Source organism: Hylaeus anthracinus, unplaced genomic scaffold, assembly GCF_026225885.1.
Source record: "Hylaeus anthracinus isolate JK02 unplaced genomic scaffold, UHH_iyHylAnth1.0_haploid 4, whole genome shotgun sequence".
Lineage (NCBI taxonomy): Eukaryota > Metazoa > Arthropoda > Insecta > Hymenoptera > Colletidae > Hylaeus > Hylaeus anthracinus.
This window is the reverse complement of record NW_026535289.1, coordinates 4072067-4089948: the sequence shown is the minus strand read 5'-3', so window position 1 is coordinate 4089948 and position 17882 is coordinate 4072067. Positions and strand designations below refer to the sequence as shown.

The 17882-nt window shown below is 41.6% G+C and overlaps 1 long non-coding RNA gene across 1 annotated transcript; it reads left to right on the top strand.

Annotated features, from left to right (window-relative positions):
- Window positions 1-256: 256 nt before the first annotated feature.
- LOC128894587 (uncharacterized) lies at window positions 257-17850 on the top strand. The gene is made up of 3 exons (XR_008461597.1): window positions 257-1691; window positions 15074-15178; window positions 15534-17850. It is a non-coding gene; the product is annotated as an uncharacterized LOC128894587 (long non-coding RNA).
- The last annotated feature ends 32 nt before the right edge of the window (window positions 17851-17882 follow it).

Sequence of the window (17882 nt, the reverse complement as noted above, 5' to 3'; positions counted from 1 at the left end):
TGCGGCGGCACGACGAGAGGGGAAATCGACGACTCACACCCGTAGTTACCACTCCTCTTCCACCAACCAGTGGAGCGCGTTCTCTCCCACATAACGCCGCTAACCGACGGGATCTTTGTTGCCCGCCACGCTCGAACGGCGTCCCGCTCGAGAGTTTGGACGCTGGTGCCGCCCAACGGCGAGCACAGGAACTTTTCATGCGTCGCGGTGGGGGGGTTCGCGACTGGAGTGGGGGAAGCAAACGCAAGGGTGGGGAGCGAGCGAAAAGGATTCGGTGGGGGTGAATGCAGAGAACGGAACGGAGCACCAGGACGGGGGCACGCTGCTCTCAGGACGCGCAGAACGTCAGAGTGGGTCGAAAAGGACGGGTGTTTCTCGATCTCTTTTGCTCCTACGGCCGACCCTCTCTCGTTTCTTTCGATCGTTCGTCTCTCTCGCTCACACCCTCGCGGAGAGGTAGAGAAAGAGAGGCCGATGGCGGGGCGAGAGTCGGCTTACTACGCGGTGAAACGCTACCACGGCGTTCAGTCGTCAGCGATCAGACCGCCGGGCAGTGTGAACCTTCCTGGGCAGTCTCTTCATCTAGTCTACCATCGACCGTCCCTTCTCGGACACGGCGCAATAATCGGCATCTGGGAAAGCCAGAGAATCGCTTTCGAGATGGATTTGCCTAATCGTCCCCGATGATCCTGGACCACCGCGGTCCGAGGAAACCGTCCATCGTCGAGACTTTATCACAAGATATCGCGGGACGACTCGAGTTCAGGGGCAGCGATCGAAACGATTATCACCGATTTTCGGGGAAAATACTTCGAGCCTCCGCCGCTATCGAATTTCATCATCTGCCACGAGACCTGCCGCGATCGACGATGAACGCGGGCTTGCGGGAACACGGAACCCGCTCCAACCGATCCCCGGTTCTGGCTAACAGATGTTCGGGGAGATCTCGGGGAGCGAGCGGTGCTCGAGGTTGGAATATCCGCGGGCCAATCGCTGCGATAGCACTTTCAATCGCACAGAATTCAAGAGGAAATTGGATACGGAGAAGTTGCCTCGACACCCGAAGATGATCTCGAGGATCGTTCGAGGCGGACTTGGCCGATCAGAATTCACTGACTTTGGGTGAATCCGTCTCGCTGATCGAATTTCACCAGTGAATTATCACGTCACAGTGAGACCAATGGACGTCGACGATCGTTCGAACGGTTTGTGCGACGTCGTGTCGAGTCACGTGGTGCTCCGAAACGCGTGAACCGATCTTCCTCAGTCCTAGCACGTACGGTTTCTCTTGCGCGAGATCGCGAGCAGATCGGTGACAAAAATGGAGCGTGGTCCCGCCACGCGTCGCCGAAGAGCCAACTCGATGCTTGTTTGACCGTTTCTCTTCGAGTACGCGTTGCTGTTCGATCGTTGCGTAACGAAGACCAACCGATCACACCTCTCGTGGAAACGAACGAATTCTTATAGTCGCTGCGAGTGCGGGCAAGTGTAAAGCGATGTACGAAAGAGAAACAGATGAAATGAAAACGAAAAATGTGTGCTAAATAGTGGGGGAAAAAAGCTGCGAGATATTTTGTACGATGATCGCCGAGAGACACGATGAACCGAAGAATATGTTACGTTTGGACATGTTAGCAGCCGACGGGCACTTTCGCCACCAGATCTCAACCAATCGCCAACGAGCAAACGAGGTAAGGGATTGCTTTAATAAACTCGACGAGAGAACAAACCGTACTCTGTTTTACAAGAAAATGCTGAAATTTCAACTTGTTATCCGTGTTTAGAAAGTCTCCTCTGAATCTCCTTTACTTGCTCCGATTCTGAGGTGCGTTCGTAGGATAATTAGAAAGAGGCGTGTACTATGGGAAATTGGAGCCGTGTGATTTTTCCTGTGTTTCTTGTTTCTCTGGGAGTCTGGACTTCTCAGGATCTCACTTAGGAATTTTAAACAATTTTTATTTTATTTGAATTTGTTACTATATTTCAAGTTCCTTTGAATCTCGACGAATCTTTCATCGAACCATTTGGGTTTGCTACAGTATCTCTTCGATCCACTGTGCATTTCTATGGCTATAACGATTTTTGGTACGATAATCTGTATAATTATCTAAACGGTAATTGTAAAATCTTAGACAGCTGTACCTACCATTCGATGTAGTCGTAGTGAAATTTGTTTTCACTCCAAAATAATTCGTTACCTCTATCGGTGCTACCAGTCTCTAGACTACACGAATCTTGATTACGGAGTAGCGAAGTTCCCGAGTTCTTCGATGTACTATGTATTTTCACAGATATAACAATTTTTTACACGATAATCTGTGTAATAATTAATCGTAAAGTGTGGAGGGCTGTTGTACCCGTCATTCAATATAGTCCTAGAGGAATATTTTTTCACTCAGAAAAAGTTCGTTACCTCCATCGCTAACTATCACTCTCTAGATTACAATTCTCAACAATTCTTCAAAAAGATATACTCCGAAATTACGCGATGACTTCTCGCTCAGCGGACATAACTCGAGCAGCTCTTTCTCAGTTCTCAACTACCCAGTCGCTCGAAGTGTAAACCATCGTTCCCAGAACCAAGGTTCATGCAAATTCGTCGAGATGAACGCGGATCGGTTTGAAGTCTCGGGAGGACTTTGGCGTCTCTTCGAGGACGGACACTGCAAACAGTTTACCGTGTAATCGTCGCCAGTGGAATAGATCCACCTGTTAGGCAAACAGGCTGACCGCAAATCTCTGTCCCAAAGCGCTGGCTGAGAAGAGAGTCCACCTGTAGAGCGGTTGAGGTGTCTCGCGTGTCGAGCTCGAAAAATTTCCTCGTATCGAACAAAAAGGGAAGCACGTGCTGGTGGCGTTCAGGTAAAGGCGCCCTCGGGGTCGCATTGTATCGTGGAAATGGCGACAGACAGGCGTGGACGCACTCTTCTCGGTCTCTTAATCCTGTTTGGGAGAAATCGGGAAGTCAAGTGCTCCATTCAGCTTCCGACTGGGGAAAATCGTGCTGGGCGTTTCGCTTTGCACGCGTGCCTTTTACCTGTTCAGGGATTCGGCAAACCGCGATCCCAAGATTCGATTAGATGGAGTAAGAGAAATATCTGTTTCATGAAATGCTAGATTGAGAAAAGAATTTCAGAAGGAGAAGCATCCGTTGACGAAGCAACAACGAGTAGAAGTTTGGAGTTTATCAAAAAACAGTAAAGGGATATTTCTTGTAGGGATATCTATTAGCTCTTCAAGTTACTCACAATTTCCTTGGTTTCCTCTTGATAGCCGATATCAATCACTCCTGGTGCTTAATTTGTTCGAATATTAACTTGTTTCTCAATTCCTATAGCACCTACAGTTCATTTAGAGTATTAATCGGTGGAGTTGTAAATAACCAAGAAATAATTTCTCTTTTAATCGTGTCGCCACGTAGAATCACTCGACGGAACAAATGATTCTATCACCCTTTCCCGGAGGGGTACAATAAACCAAGAACTTAGTTGGGTAATATAAGATGCCTTTTTTTTATACAAATCTTTTTCCAAAACATAAAATAAAATTACCCAAGACATTTACCGTGTCCGCAAGCCCAGTTTTCGTTTTAGTAGTGACTCCGAAATCGGTTACTCCAAAAGAAGTCTTATCAAAGCGAAGAAGTTGACGACCGCGTGGATCGCGTCGATGAGAACTATCTGTAAGGGTATTAATTACAGGCGATAAAGTCGTTGGAGACGGATATCGGTGTAATATTTTACGCGGTCGAGGTTCCCCGTCAGCGTCGCGCAACGTAGCTCCTATTTTTTATCGCCTGGACGAGACGCCATCTTCCATAATTAATCGCCAGACCGTTTCGAAATCGGAAGCGACGCGATTCGTGCGTAAATCATGCTCGATCAGACCGAGGAAGAAATCTAAAGGAATTTCGAATGGTCAACGTTTGAATAAATCAGGTTACGGATGTTCTCTCGGAGGACGTTGGTCGTTCGTTGTCCGACGGACGCTCGACGCGTTGGAAGTTTGGCTGCGCCGCTCGACGTCCAATTTACGATCTCTGGATAGGAATGTGAATCAAACCGTGAATATACGAGCAAAGTAAAAGCAAACGACATCTGTGCTCTAAAAAATAACGTAGTGGATGGTGGTGATTCCGATCCGGCGGACTTCGGTGCTGCAACTTGGCAGGTCTAGCTTTCAACTCTGGAGTGCTCTATGTTGAAGTATGACGTTTATTTGTATTGTTGGCAAGTTTTTATCGCGGGAATTTGGAGAAAGTGAACGTGTCGTATTTTTACGAGAATAGTTAGGTAATAGATGCTTTCGAACATGTGTTCACCGATATTAGACGCGAAATAATGAGGATGATGAAGTTGAAAATGTTAGAGTACATACGAACACGTATTTCTGGAAGAAGGGAATTGTAATGGTTGAGAATATGGAGGAATAATAGTTTTGAATTTAATTGTTTGATGATTGGCAGGTAAGATGAAGAAGCTCCTTTTTCTGTTTTTTTTTTTCATTAAATAATTGGAATTTGTACGATATCTTTCCAAAAAATTAATCACTGCAGTGGACTTTGTAGTGTGATGATTGATATAAACCTAAGTCTGACTTTTACGGTACTTTGTCATTAAGAGTCATTCGCTTCCGACTTAATAAAATATTTTATACAACTCATCCCGTCACTTCACGTCGTAGCTCAATCGTTACCCTTGAAATTCTCATTGTAAATCAGGCATTATTTAGAAATTACTATTGAAATGTATTATATCATCCACCCATCATTAATTTAGGAATTTCTTGCCTCGAACAAAATTTTGGGGGCCTGGCAGAGAGACAGAGAGTAGAATATATGTGAACTGTTCGCAATTATTAGACAACTTACTCACTTTTCTCACAGAAAACCTTAATTTTCAAGATTCTTCTATATCAAAAAAAATCCAGTTGAAAGCTATGTTTAACCATAGGTGAGAAAATTACGAAAAATCAAACCAAGTCCTGTATTAGAGATCTGATGACTTCTTTGAAGAAATAAAAACAATTTGCAACAATTCTTAAATATGTTAGGAAAAAAGAGTGAATGACAAAATAACATGAGCTTCCAACGTATGACCTGTTCATTGGACAAATCCATTAACTTCATAAAACAAAAAGTTGAGAAATGCGATCAAAATGCCTCTGAAATAAATTAATTATCATCCAATGACCAACAAAATTTTGTCGATTAATGGTGTTAACCTTTATTATTTAAGAAAGTTATTATGAATATAAAAAGTTATGACTATACCAAGTGCTTTGACACATAAATTTGAGACGTTTCAAGAAGTGAAGTTATTCGATTTGTGCAGTGAACGGCTCATATCTACCTCAACCGATTTCATCCAGGCAACCAGTGAACACCTACCACCCTTCCCGATTTAAAAGTCCCCAGGTTTAAGCACTCAATCCGACGTCACCGTTGGTATCGGATAGCGCTACGAATGAAATCGACGCGATCGATTCGTTATCCAGCCCTTGAGTAATGCGTTCGTGGAATTGGAACAATGTGTCTTGACCAAAATAAAGGCCAAGCCGAGAAGACAATCGCGGGCCAGGCGGGGTTCGAAGCGCGCACGACGATTCCACCGCTACGAAAGCTGCGGTTCGGTAGATACCCCCGAAGTTCTGGCTCCTCGGGGCCTCATAGGGGCCATTATCCGGTCGTGGAATTCGAGATCTGGCCCTTTCAGCCGCGCGTCAAATTATCCCTGAGCACAATGCGCCCGTTGATTGATATCTTCAGTCGTAGCTGCTGTAACGTAGCCTGAGCCTGGTTCGTTCGCCTCCTTTTGCCATCTCTCCTCTCCGTCCTGCTCCGTTTGGGTCTCGTCCCGTCCTCCTTCGGGGCCTGGGCCCCTCTCCGTTGCTCGTTTTTCCTCTTCCTTTGGGGCCGTCCCATGCAGCGGCCTCGTTCAAAGCGAGCGCCGAATATTTCTAGCCGTGGTTCTCTCGGGGCCTTTCTACTTGATTTATTCTAAACCCCGTGGCTTTCTTTGGCCTCGACCACGGGGACTCGCCTTCTCCATCGCCCCAGCGCTCGGTGAAAAAAATCGTCTTACGAAACTTTTCGATTACGACTCGGTTGCCTCGTTCCTCGCGGGCTCCTTCCCGTTTCGGAGCCGGTACCGACTCTGATTTCTGCGTTCGACGACCGACCAAGGTCGGGGCTCCGGATTTTTAGCGGTAGTTCGAACGACGGGGGATTAATATTTTGCCACTGGTCAGCCTTGGAACACTTGTCGTTGAAGAGGAAATCTTTTCTGGCGGTTGATTACTCAGGTAGGAATTGAGAACTGAAATTTAACCAGGAGTTATCCAGGAGTTAATGGCTGGAAGTAGCAGTGCAAGTTAGAATCGTTTAGAAATAGTTGATAAAATCATTGATTTACTGCTAGGGCGCCTGGGATATCAAAATCAGTATCTGTGTCTAAAAAAGTCAGAGTTGGATGTTAGTAATCGTTTTTGTTGAACATTTGGTCGATAGTTTTACCAGATTGTTGTTAAGCTCATGGTAGAACAAGATAGATGAGCCTTATTTTAGATGAGTTGGAGCAGCAGATAACTAAAATGAGTCGATTTAGAAGAGATAATACTCTTAAATAACTCTCGCGATAGATCTAGTTAAAAAACACTTCCAAAAATTAGTTAATATTTTAATTTCCATACTAGTCGCATCGAGATACCTTGTAAGGAGCAGCAACCGAACAATTGGTCTTGATTGTTCGCTTTCCAGTGGTTGGTCAGCGGTGATGCTCGCGTTATCCTCTTTAACTCCAGAAATCCAAGTTCCGTTTCAAACGCTCGGACAAGTCGAATTGAAACTCCGTCAAACAGTAAAGGCGCTTCAAGTGTTTCCCCGTGTGCATCGAGAGTTGAATAGCCTGTGTCTCAAATGTTGAGCGTGTTCGAGTATGAGAGGTTAGTCATTTGGACCTCGGGCAGGCAGAAGGATTTCGCTCGAAATGGACACTCGGTTCGTGAGACGGGCATTAGCAACGGTACGAAGGTGCCCGTATCACCTGCTTCAGAAATGTCCCGAAACCGACACTCTAATCGCTAACAATTACGCGTGGCCGAATCAGGTAATTACCTCGGGCGCAGGGGCAATCCGTTTGGATCTTCGCTTAGCGCGTTTTAGCTTGAAGTGGTACGATTAGGTGGAGTCGACTCGTTTCATTGCAGGTTGCTATGGGAAATTATCTTTCCGCTGAATGAGGTCCACTTTACGCCATTTTTGCCTTATGTATCTTTCCTTCTAATCTATCTTTCTGGGTATTCAATTTGATCTTTTTTGGAATGTGATATTGTGTTAGTTGTGTATAATACATGATACTTTTAAATTAATACTTTTGTGATGGATATTGCATATTTATGGCACGTTGTTTCATACGACAGCGATATTTTCTGGTATATTGTATAATTTAAAAACAGTTCAAGAAAAATTGTCTGCTGAAATAGATATCAACGAAGAGTGGAATAGAAATTGAACATTTACGAAACTGACAAGTATAAATATGGTTGTAAAACAGGAATAGGATAGGAAAATAAAAAACACTATTAGTAGCATTGGAATAGCCATGTTAAGTCGTTGCAGAAAAATTCAATTACTCCTAGAACGATGATGGTCCAGAACCATGGGTCATCAATAATATTGTGGTGTAGGTAATAGCATTAATAAATTAAGGACTTGAAATATATCACACATCAATAGATCAAACAATAGTTCGCAATAAAGAGAATAACCTGTCAGCAAAATTTGATGGAAACCGACTTAGGATCTAGGTCAGAAGGAATTGAGCGGTCTTCGATTCGAAGGATTGGTTTCCTCCTTGACTCTATAACTCTTCGCAAAGTGCAGAGTCGCATTTGCAGCGATTCAAACACTTTATCAGAACGCGAGTTCATCGTCGTTTCAGATGGGAACGATCGAAAACGTCGGAGTTAGGAAATGACGCTCATACCGAGGAAGCCATCGAAAATTCTGCGAAATTCCTTCTTTTAAGCTTCAATCCCACGGATTCTCTCACAATTGACTTCTATTTTTGATTTGTATCTCAAGATTGATTTATCAGAAAGTCAGGAAAATTGGTATGGCGAGTTTCCTATGTGGAGCACTGGAAAAATTAAATATTTGAAAACATTTTTGGTGTACAATATATCAGGTTCTGTTTTGCTTTATATTTTAGTAGTGGTTTAAAGAAGTTATGAAGTTTAATATGGTGACAGTCGTTTATAAAAAAGGAATAAATGCACAGAAAGTATTACTATTAAATAAAAGCTGTTTCGAAACACTTCTTCTCTATATCATTCTACATAGATGTATTTTTTAAATACCAGTCACTCAGAGATGTTCCTAATTCATCACATTTCTGTAATCAAACATGAATTTCACGTAGCCAAACTTTGCAAGCACTCGTCCGTTTTCCTCTGTATTCTTCAAATTGTTCGTCGTTAAAATCACGCAGCATTTTGACGTAATACAATTTTTTTGTAACATCGCCAAATTTTCCAACATTTTTCTCAGCGGAGCGCGGGCGCGATTCGCGTGTTTTTTTGCACAGGAGGGGCGCGCATCAACGGCTCCAGTCGTATTTCAAACGGTCGAAGGGACGTCGAACGACCGGAAGCGAGTTTTCCGCGCCGTCGCCGCCGCCAGCGTCGTCGCTGCAGGCTGGCTTCGAGTGGATTTTTCTCGCTTTTCCACTGGCTGGCGGCGTAACGAGGTTACGCCTTAAGTATTTGCTCGTCGATTTCGTGACGATGGGGATTCCTTCTTCCTCTGTGCCGGGGTCCTCTCACCCTCTTCGCGGAGCTTCGAGGGCTTCGAAAAATTCACCACCCGGAAAAAGTTCTACGTGACTTTTCCTCTGAGATCAGTCCGCTCTGCCTCTCCACGTCTTCGCAGTTCTTTTCATCACGACGGATTTCGAGGCTAACTTTCAGTAAACCCGCCTTCTTTCATCTCAATCCAACGATAGGCGAAATTCTTACCTAGATAGAGATCTCGAGTAACGAGTAATAAATGAACAATTTTCTGTTAGTTTCAGTGTTGCGAACGGATTGAAATTTGAATTATCATAGTGTTAATAGCGTGCTCTTATTGTAGGAAGATTGTACACATTAAAAATTGAGTACTCGTTGCAGGGAAAATTAACCCTTGGCGTAGAAAGTGTCGTATTAGTTAAATGAAGAAAAATCTTTTATGAAAATGTCCAAGAATCTCTTAGCATTCAAGTCAGTTTTTACCTTTACCTACTAGCTACATACACTCACTTAATATATACGCTTAGACTCTCCAAAAAAACCCTTGATATCATAAATTCTCTAAACTATCAATTTAAAAGAAAATCCTTTTACACTATTAAAAAGTACACTTTTTCAAGCTAAGTAAAGGTCAATCAAAAGTTCCTGAAAAGTAAAGAAACTACAGTCTAGGTTTACAAGGTTTTTCTCGCTTTCGCTAGTGATCAAACGTGACCAGAACGTCAACCATATATCATTCTGTCGCTCATATATTTTTAAAAAAGTGACACATACCCAGCCGTATCTTGTACACCCACTGAAGCGAAACAACTGCGCGATTTATACAATTTTTGGACGGTATGTTTCGTTTCGTGTCACGAACGAAAGAGCGAACGCTGTCGTGCATGACCAGTGACGGGTATTGGTCGAGAGTAACGGCGCTGCACTTTATTGGATAATTTAGTGGCGATCCAGAGAACGATTTGAGGAGCTAATGGGATCGTTATTGCGTGGGTAGACCGACGGAAAAGTGATTTTTGCGTTGCGAAGTGGATAAAGAGCGGGACGGTAGGCGTGAGCGAGATGCGTTCGGTTAGGCCCACTCCCATAGCTTGTTGTCGTCGATTTTTAACACAGTGGTTCTTCATATTTTTAAACTTAGGGCATCGTTTCAGTTCTACCAGAGACAGTTCTTGATCTTTGATAATTGTAGGAAGAACAATTAAATAATATGTTGCTCGTAGAGTATAAATCCAGGAAGGGAACAAATTTAGTTTGAAGTGAGCAGCAGTTTAAATGTAAATATAAAGTCCTCTGTGATAAGAAATAATCACAGAGAAATAATCACAACTAAAAAATAGAGTTGAACATTAGTTAGTAAAAAGACATATATTAAATAACTTAATTTAAACGAAACATTTCCTATGAATATGTCATAGGTGGAGAAAGTACAATAACACATTTTCTTAGGCTCAATTGCCAGTCTGTTAATACTGAATTTAATACTCACCGTGTGTTACACTAAGGTACACTGTAATAATACATTTAAAATATATAATTCTATAACAGAAACCGTAGTTATAAAGTTCATTCATCTTGAGTATTTTCCTCGCTACATAGTATGTTCCTTGGATCGGTTAGTCACACCTTAATGGCCAAAGATTAACGACAATTTTACTGCCATGTGCAAAGTGTCAACGTTTGCACAGTCACATTTTGAAATAGGAACCGATATCGTGATACTTGAGACTGTATGCTCGTCAAACTGAACTATCGATGGTCGAAGGATTGGATCGTTTACAGGTGTGTCGTAGTAGCATCATCTATTCTCCCTTTTCACCCCTTTCGACCTGAGATAGGTCGATATACCTATGCTTGAATTTCACGAGGGACACCGTTTCAGGTCATGCGTGGCGTATAAATATTGTATATAAATAAGGACGGCCCGAAAGCGTATATTTATGGGAATTTTATGAAAATTCGATGCCGGAGGGGTTGGAAATCGGGACAGTGCGAGCATCGAAACCGTTAGCTATCGTTCACCATGCAAAATTTCCAATGGAAACTTTCACGTATACTCATATAAAGTACAAGATACATAATACATTTATTCGTAATTTCTTAAAAAGTACCGAACAGTCAAATGTACATCTCGCGAAAAATTGTCCAATAATCACGTTTATCAAAAATGATGAAATAACATAAATATCAGTCCCTCTTTGTTCATAATTATTCTTCAAGATAATTTACAAATTACCCACACAGCATCCTCCATGCATCACAGAGCAATGCTTGAATTCAATTATTACAGAATGTAAAGCATTCGAGTGGGACAGAAAACGGAAAACAAAGTTCACGACTCCTCGAGGATTCGTATATCGGGTAGCGTAAACGTCGCAGGTAGCGTGAGAAACGAAAGGATCATCGCCTTATGCTAATGAGCGAAGGAAAAACACCCTTAGGGAGTTTTCTCACGGGATCTCGCTGTCTAAGGAATATTAATAGGCTCCCCCCTTCCCGTCGTTCTTCGACACGAGGCCGAGCAAATTTCTCCGTCGAAGGGGTAAGGGGCTATGCTGGACCATCTGTGTACCTTCGAACTCCTGTTCTCGCCGCTGACGAACCTTCGTGTTCTCGGATTCCATTAGTATGCCCTCACCATTATAATATAATACGCGGTGGATCCGTCCTGGGTAATATTTATTCTAAGGGGAACAGGTAAAGGGTTGATGCTGCTGGAATTTATGAAAACTGCCGACGGTTTGTCGCGAATGCTCGACCGACTTATAATCCTGGCCTGGATTATTTTATGTTTGCCCTACAGAAAGTCGGACCGATGGAAATACGTGTTTGCGTATTCATGAGACTTCAGCTCGAGAATTAAATTTTTATTAAAGCGTTTCGCGTCACGGGAAGGGTTCTGGTACTCGAGGTTTACGATATTTGAGATTTTGATTTCAGAGAAATGGTTTTATTTGTTTCCTTTTGATAGGAGTTGCGATATTCTTGTTACAAATGCAAAGTACACGGCTCGGGGTGAATGTTGTTGCTGGGAGGATTAAAGGGAACGCAATATACATATATAAGAACATTTTATCGCACAATTTTATTTCTTTATAACGTCGCAATCATTTCGTGTCATATTTCAAGGAATAATTATAAAGTACACGGTATCCTGACGTGAGTTAAACAGCCATGGGCGATTCTAGGCAACAAAATAAATTGAAGATGTGTGAAGATATTCTCTCGTATTTAATTAAATCGATTGCAAAACTATTTGTCTTTCTCTAAAATTGTCTGTCTGTTGCAGCAATACTATTATTAAGACTGCTACAATTTTATATAAAATGAAAATAGTAATTAAGACACCTTAGTAATTCAAAACGAGGAGCAAACTAACTCATAAAACAGATGGCGGGGGTGTAAAACAAATACTGAAAATCAAAATCTTGTGGAGGATCGGCGTAAACGTGACTTTGGTTGAAACTAAGCATGTCGTTGCGCATCGCGGGATGAAATTCCATCGAGGAATCCGCGGCCAGTGCCCTTTTACTTTGGCCGGGCCATGGCTGCCCTCCTCCACGACATCATCCTTCTCGTCTTGATGCGATTATAATGAACGCTCGGTTTACCGATAAACTAACTCCGGAGGAAGAAACTGGGATCGGGCCCGGGACGAAAATAAAATGAAAAATAAAGCAAAAAACGGACACGAAACAAAAAAATAAAAAGTAAAAATAAAAAAGCACAGAGTCGAGCAATAATACCAGAGGGTCGGGGCGAGGCTGGAATACGTAATGCGCTAAGAGCGAAGCCCGAGCGCGTCTTGAACGGAGCATAAAATTGGATTTTCGGTCGGGATCGATTTGCAACAACGAGGAAAAAAAAACACGAATAAAAGAACGTGGAAAATAAAGATCTCGTTGGTGGTTGGTACCGCGATGGGGGAGAGATAGAATTATGCCTGCCGGACTCCACCGTGAACGGTTTAACTCTGTTGCTAATTTGAATTCATTTCGTGCGCAGTATCATGCGCATCGCGTCGAGGACCGAGAAAATTGCTACCCTCAGTCCGTTGCTTCGGTCGTGCTTTCACGCACGAGACGAAAGTCCTTTTGCTCTTGGCGGTCGTAAACGGGATCCTCAAAAGTGTCGTGTATCGTGTTCCAGGTCTTTGGAGAAAAAGAATCGCGAAATGTTAATTCATGACGTTGTCTAGGGGTCGAGAGGGTGTCAATTTTGATTTGGGTATTTTCGTGAAGATTTTAGAAATGGCAAAATCTATAAATAGAGTTAGAATTCCAGTAGATTTATTTATTATATTTTATATTGCTTCTATTTCCTGAATCTAAATTTGCATTGATACGCTCTTCTAACGTAATACCTTCTATATGAACCGTTCATGGCACAAATCGATTAACTCCACGAAACAAAAAGTTGAAAAATGCGATGAAATAATGAACATTGTTTTTTTAAAATTCCCTCTATAACATAAATTCAAATGAATATTGTAGAATTCATAAATATAGATTTAGCTTTCATCTAACGGTATCAAAAATTAATGATAAAGAATAGGCAAAAAATAATCGTCAGTAATGTTACAATTTTTATGTGACTGGTGGCGTTAATCGATTTGTGCAATGAACGTGTGCATAAATTGTGAAATTGCGTAGACAGGAATTTATTTATTTTCAACGTTTCAGTTCTCTTCCTTGTATTTAAATACAATTCAAACATAAAGTAAGGCACTATTTCGCTAAAAGTAAGTAAAAGTTACCATGAAATAATAGCACTCGTTACTTATACCATCGTTTTAACTACCGATTTACTTTACACCAATAGAGGCCATAGACCCGACGATTTATTCTTCACTTACTCGCAACGACACCGATAGCACTATCACTGTCAAACCGCCATGCATCACTTACGCGACAGGTTGCACTCCATATTTTACACTAATCGTTCGACCAGTATCGACAGCAGTCGGCATTATTACTGCACAAAAGGTCATTACGAAATGCGGCCCCTGTCATGATCCTAACTCGTCTCGAAATATGAATCCGGTATTCGCGAATATTACACGTCCTGTCTAATTTGCCTCGATATCGATTACGTTCAGTAACGAGACTCGAAGAGGCCCAAGGCGTGTAATTTTTGCAGGCGTCGTTAGCGATCGAATTGCGCGCACGACCATAAACGACATCCGCGGGCTTTTTAAATCGTCCCCCGTCGGAGGCGAGTTTTCACTTCAAGTACACGTTGTCTCTGTGATTCGCTAAAGTTGAGTCACGAAATCGTCATGATTGATACCCAGGCTCGGAATAACAATAATTATTATTATTAAGCGGGAGCGTACGGCGAAACCGCACGCTCATTTCCTGCGCCTCGGGAACGAAGGAACCGAATTATTGCTTCGGCTGACACAGAACAACAAGCAATGGGAAAAAGTTTCACGAGCCTTCGACAAAGAGTACCGAAAATTCATCCCACGATTTCACTGGTCAGTTGGTCCACTTTTCGTTCGTTTGCAAAACGATTCATGGTTCATTTGTAGCAGATTGTCCTAAGGTTTATCGTATGTACTTGGATGAGAGAGGATTTGTAGGAGCCGAGCTGGACACAATTAATGTGGTTTCATTATTTAGTAGATTATTGTAATGTTTACTGTATGTTCTTGGATGAGAAAGGGCTGGTAGAACCACAAATGGGTAAAATTGAAATAGTTTAATTATTTAGTGGAACACGTGAAATTATAGAGTGTAATACTACAATTTTCTGAGAGATCGCTAATACGTGTAATCAATACGAATACATTATACCAAGAAAAATAAAATTGCATGACAATCATAGTAATAAACCAATCGTTCTATTGTTTTAAAGAGATCAGGTTTAGTATTTAATACATAATAAAGCAGTTGGTTCATTATGTTGCAAAAATTGATCCTAATGTAGAAGAAGCTCTCTGTTTGTTTAATAAAATATTCATAGGAATCCGGGCGAAAAAAACGTCGAAAATCCGTGATACAATTTCACTGGTCGGTTGGCCAACTTGACGCGCGTTTGCCAGCCGCTCGTTGTTTTTTTTATCTTTCATCCTAATTATTTTTTTGCCAGCTCGGTATCGAGTGCGCTCGTAATACGAGAAATTCGCTGACTGAGCGTTTGAATGCCGTTTCGCGGTGAAAATGGGGGAGAACGCGTAACGAATTCCTCCCCGTTTTATTTTTTCGTTTCGTGTAAAAATATATACTCGATGAAATAAAACGACACTCATACTGATCCAAGTTTTTTTCTTTGTTTGTTACAGGTGCGAAGCTCGATAGGAAGTGTGCGTGTTTCTTAGTGGCGATCCGGTAAGAAATTCCGCGAGACGGACCGAAAATCACATTTCCAGGTGGAGTAAAGTGATTGGGTAAATTAAAAACTATTTTCCTTAAACGTATAGATAGATGGAAACGGAAGTATGACTTCATTAGAAGGTGACTCGCGTAATAATTGGATAAATAAGCGAAGCTAGGTAACTGAAGCAATAGTGATTAGCATAGTAGCGGGATTATAATTGTTCGAGTTAGGTGTTCCTTTAGAATCGTTTGAATCACAAGAGTAAACTAGTATTTGAATTGGAGAGTTAAGAAATGGTTGAAACAAATCAGTTTACTCGTGACTGATCGACAATGTGTTAAACAATGAATTATAAAGTACCATAGAACTACTTCGGCCTTATCTAAATAAAAGAAATTTAAAATGGTAAACTGTTTTCTTCGAAGCATAAACCGAATGCTCGGAGTCTTCGTCACGACACTCGCCTCCTGCATCATCTTCGGAGTCCCCGGCGATCCTCTCGAATTCGGTTGTTCGCCGCGAAGGTATTAGCACGGGTCGTAAAAAGAAAGGCTAAAAGAAAGTTCGAGGGAAGACAAGAACCAAGCGAAGAGAAGAGATTTTCGCGTCGAACGGCCACGGGGGTGATGGGGTGGGTTACGTCATCGAGTAGATTCGAGGCGCCGAAGAATTCAGCAAGACGATACGGCCCTGCCCTCGGTGGGCAGATAGGGTATAATCATGGCGAGTTTCGTATCTCGAAAGGGGCACACGGGAAGATGGTCCAACATCTGCCGCTGCAGGGAATCTCTGCCCACATGCTGGCCGATCCGTACACGCACGTACGCACGCACACGCGCAAAAAGTGACATAGCTACACGCTGGGACGTCATGTAAATTCATTCGAAACACATGGCAGGGACGAGCGGCGTTCCTCTCTTTCTCTCTCTCATGCTCGAAAAAGGGTTCTTCGATGGAGGAATCCGAGGAACTGCGGGCACGCGGGGCGGGCCGGGGGGTCGGGGTAAAAAAGGCAGATGATAACTTTGACTTACAAGCTAGACTTCGACTTCTCTTCGTACGGGTTCGAGGGACGTAGGACCGGACCACCGGCTCGAATAGCACTCTTGGTTACTCTACAGATTCTTTCTTTCTCCCAGATAACGCTGAGGCTTCTTTTCTGGGCTTTAAAATCATTTCTCAGATGGGAAAGATTCGATGACGATAGGGAATGCCTAAAATTGCCCTTCTGGGAAGGCAGGAGGTTGGAATACCTGATATACTGACGACTTCGTTAATTGGTTGATTGTTTCTAAAATGATACTTTTTCGATAGCAACTGCTGGTAATTGTTTCATATCCATTGCAGTCGAGTGATACAAACTGCTTTTTGTAACGATATATAATTTTTGTAGATACAATTACGGTGTACAGTTAGCTGAATGATATTTATACTCTTTGCAAATACCTGATTTCTATTGTAATTTGCACTTTGGCTAATATTAGTATTTAATATTGAATTTGGGTCTGATATTCAAGGAACTATAATATATATTGAACATATTAATATATTATATAAAAGTATATGAATGTAGTTTCAAAGTACTATCAAGATACATGTACCAACAAAGAACTTGAAGAATGTTATTTAAAAATAGTTTGATTAAAAATTCAAGCTTTTAGTCTATGTCAAATATCTCTGTTATCGTTGATAATGTAAAAAAGTTTGTACAAGAAACGTTATTGCTAATTATGTTTCGAAACGTTTTTGTTGGGTTTACATTTTCGATAGAATCGATATTATTTGAGATACCAATCAAATTACACCTACGTTAATAATCTATAAGGTTCGGTAGCAACACGAAAAAAAAGCGAACACAATGAAACAACTTAGGTACATGAGGTAGTATAACATAAAACCAGCACATTTGATTACCGTTTTGGTATATTGCTCTATGCTGACGTCAAGGATTATATCAGTGCTAGATTCCATAAGATAATCACCGTGTACAGTGCCCACGGTTTTTCCCTTTGCGTGTACAGTTTGATGTGTCTGTCATTTTTGAACAATCGTTTCTGTATTCTTATGTTACGTGTCATATTAACAGTATTCTTTAAGGTTGTTTGAATGTCTAAATTATTGACCACTCAAATTATCTATAATAAAAGGAAGAACCACTCAAGTATAACTCGACGTTATAAGGTAATGGCTTAAACAAAGATATAAGGAATGATCATCATCATCAATCCACTTTTTGCATTTTTTTCACCACTGATTAGTTTCGATGCACTCTCCACCGATTGTTAGAGACGTTCGACTGAAAATTTTCTACTAGGCAAACCCAAGAATGCGTTACACGTTAATCAGAACCAAGTTCAGTCGGATTCAGCTCATTAACGAATTACAGTTATAAAACTAGCGGCACTCGATGCTATTTTCTTCGTTAGGGGCGATCGTTAGATTATGGAGGACTACAGTTACTCTCCAATCTGACGAAAGAGAAATTTATTATCGTTGCCTTGCGAAATTTCTGAAATTATTGGCACGGATCACGTGAACAATCTTCTACGAGAATCTGTGGGTTCGTTCCGATTTCGTTAATTGGTTGATTATTTCTAAAATGATACTTTTTCTCTAGCAGCTGCTTGTAATTGTTTCATATCCTTTGCAGTCGAATGATACAAATTGCCATTCGTAATGATATGATATGATGAATTTTTTAGATACAATTACATTGTACAGTTAACCGAATGATATTTATACTCTTTGCAAATACCTGATTTCTATTGTAATTT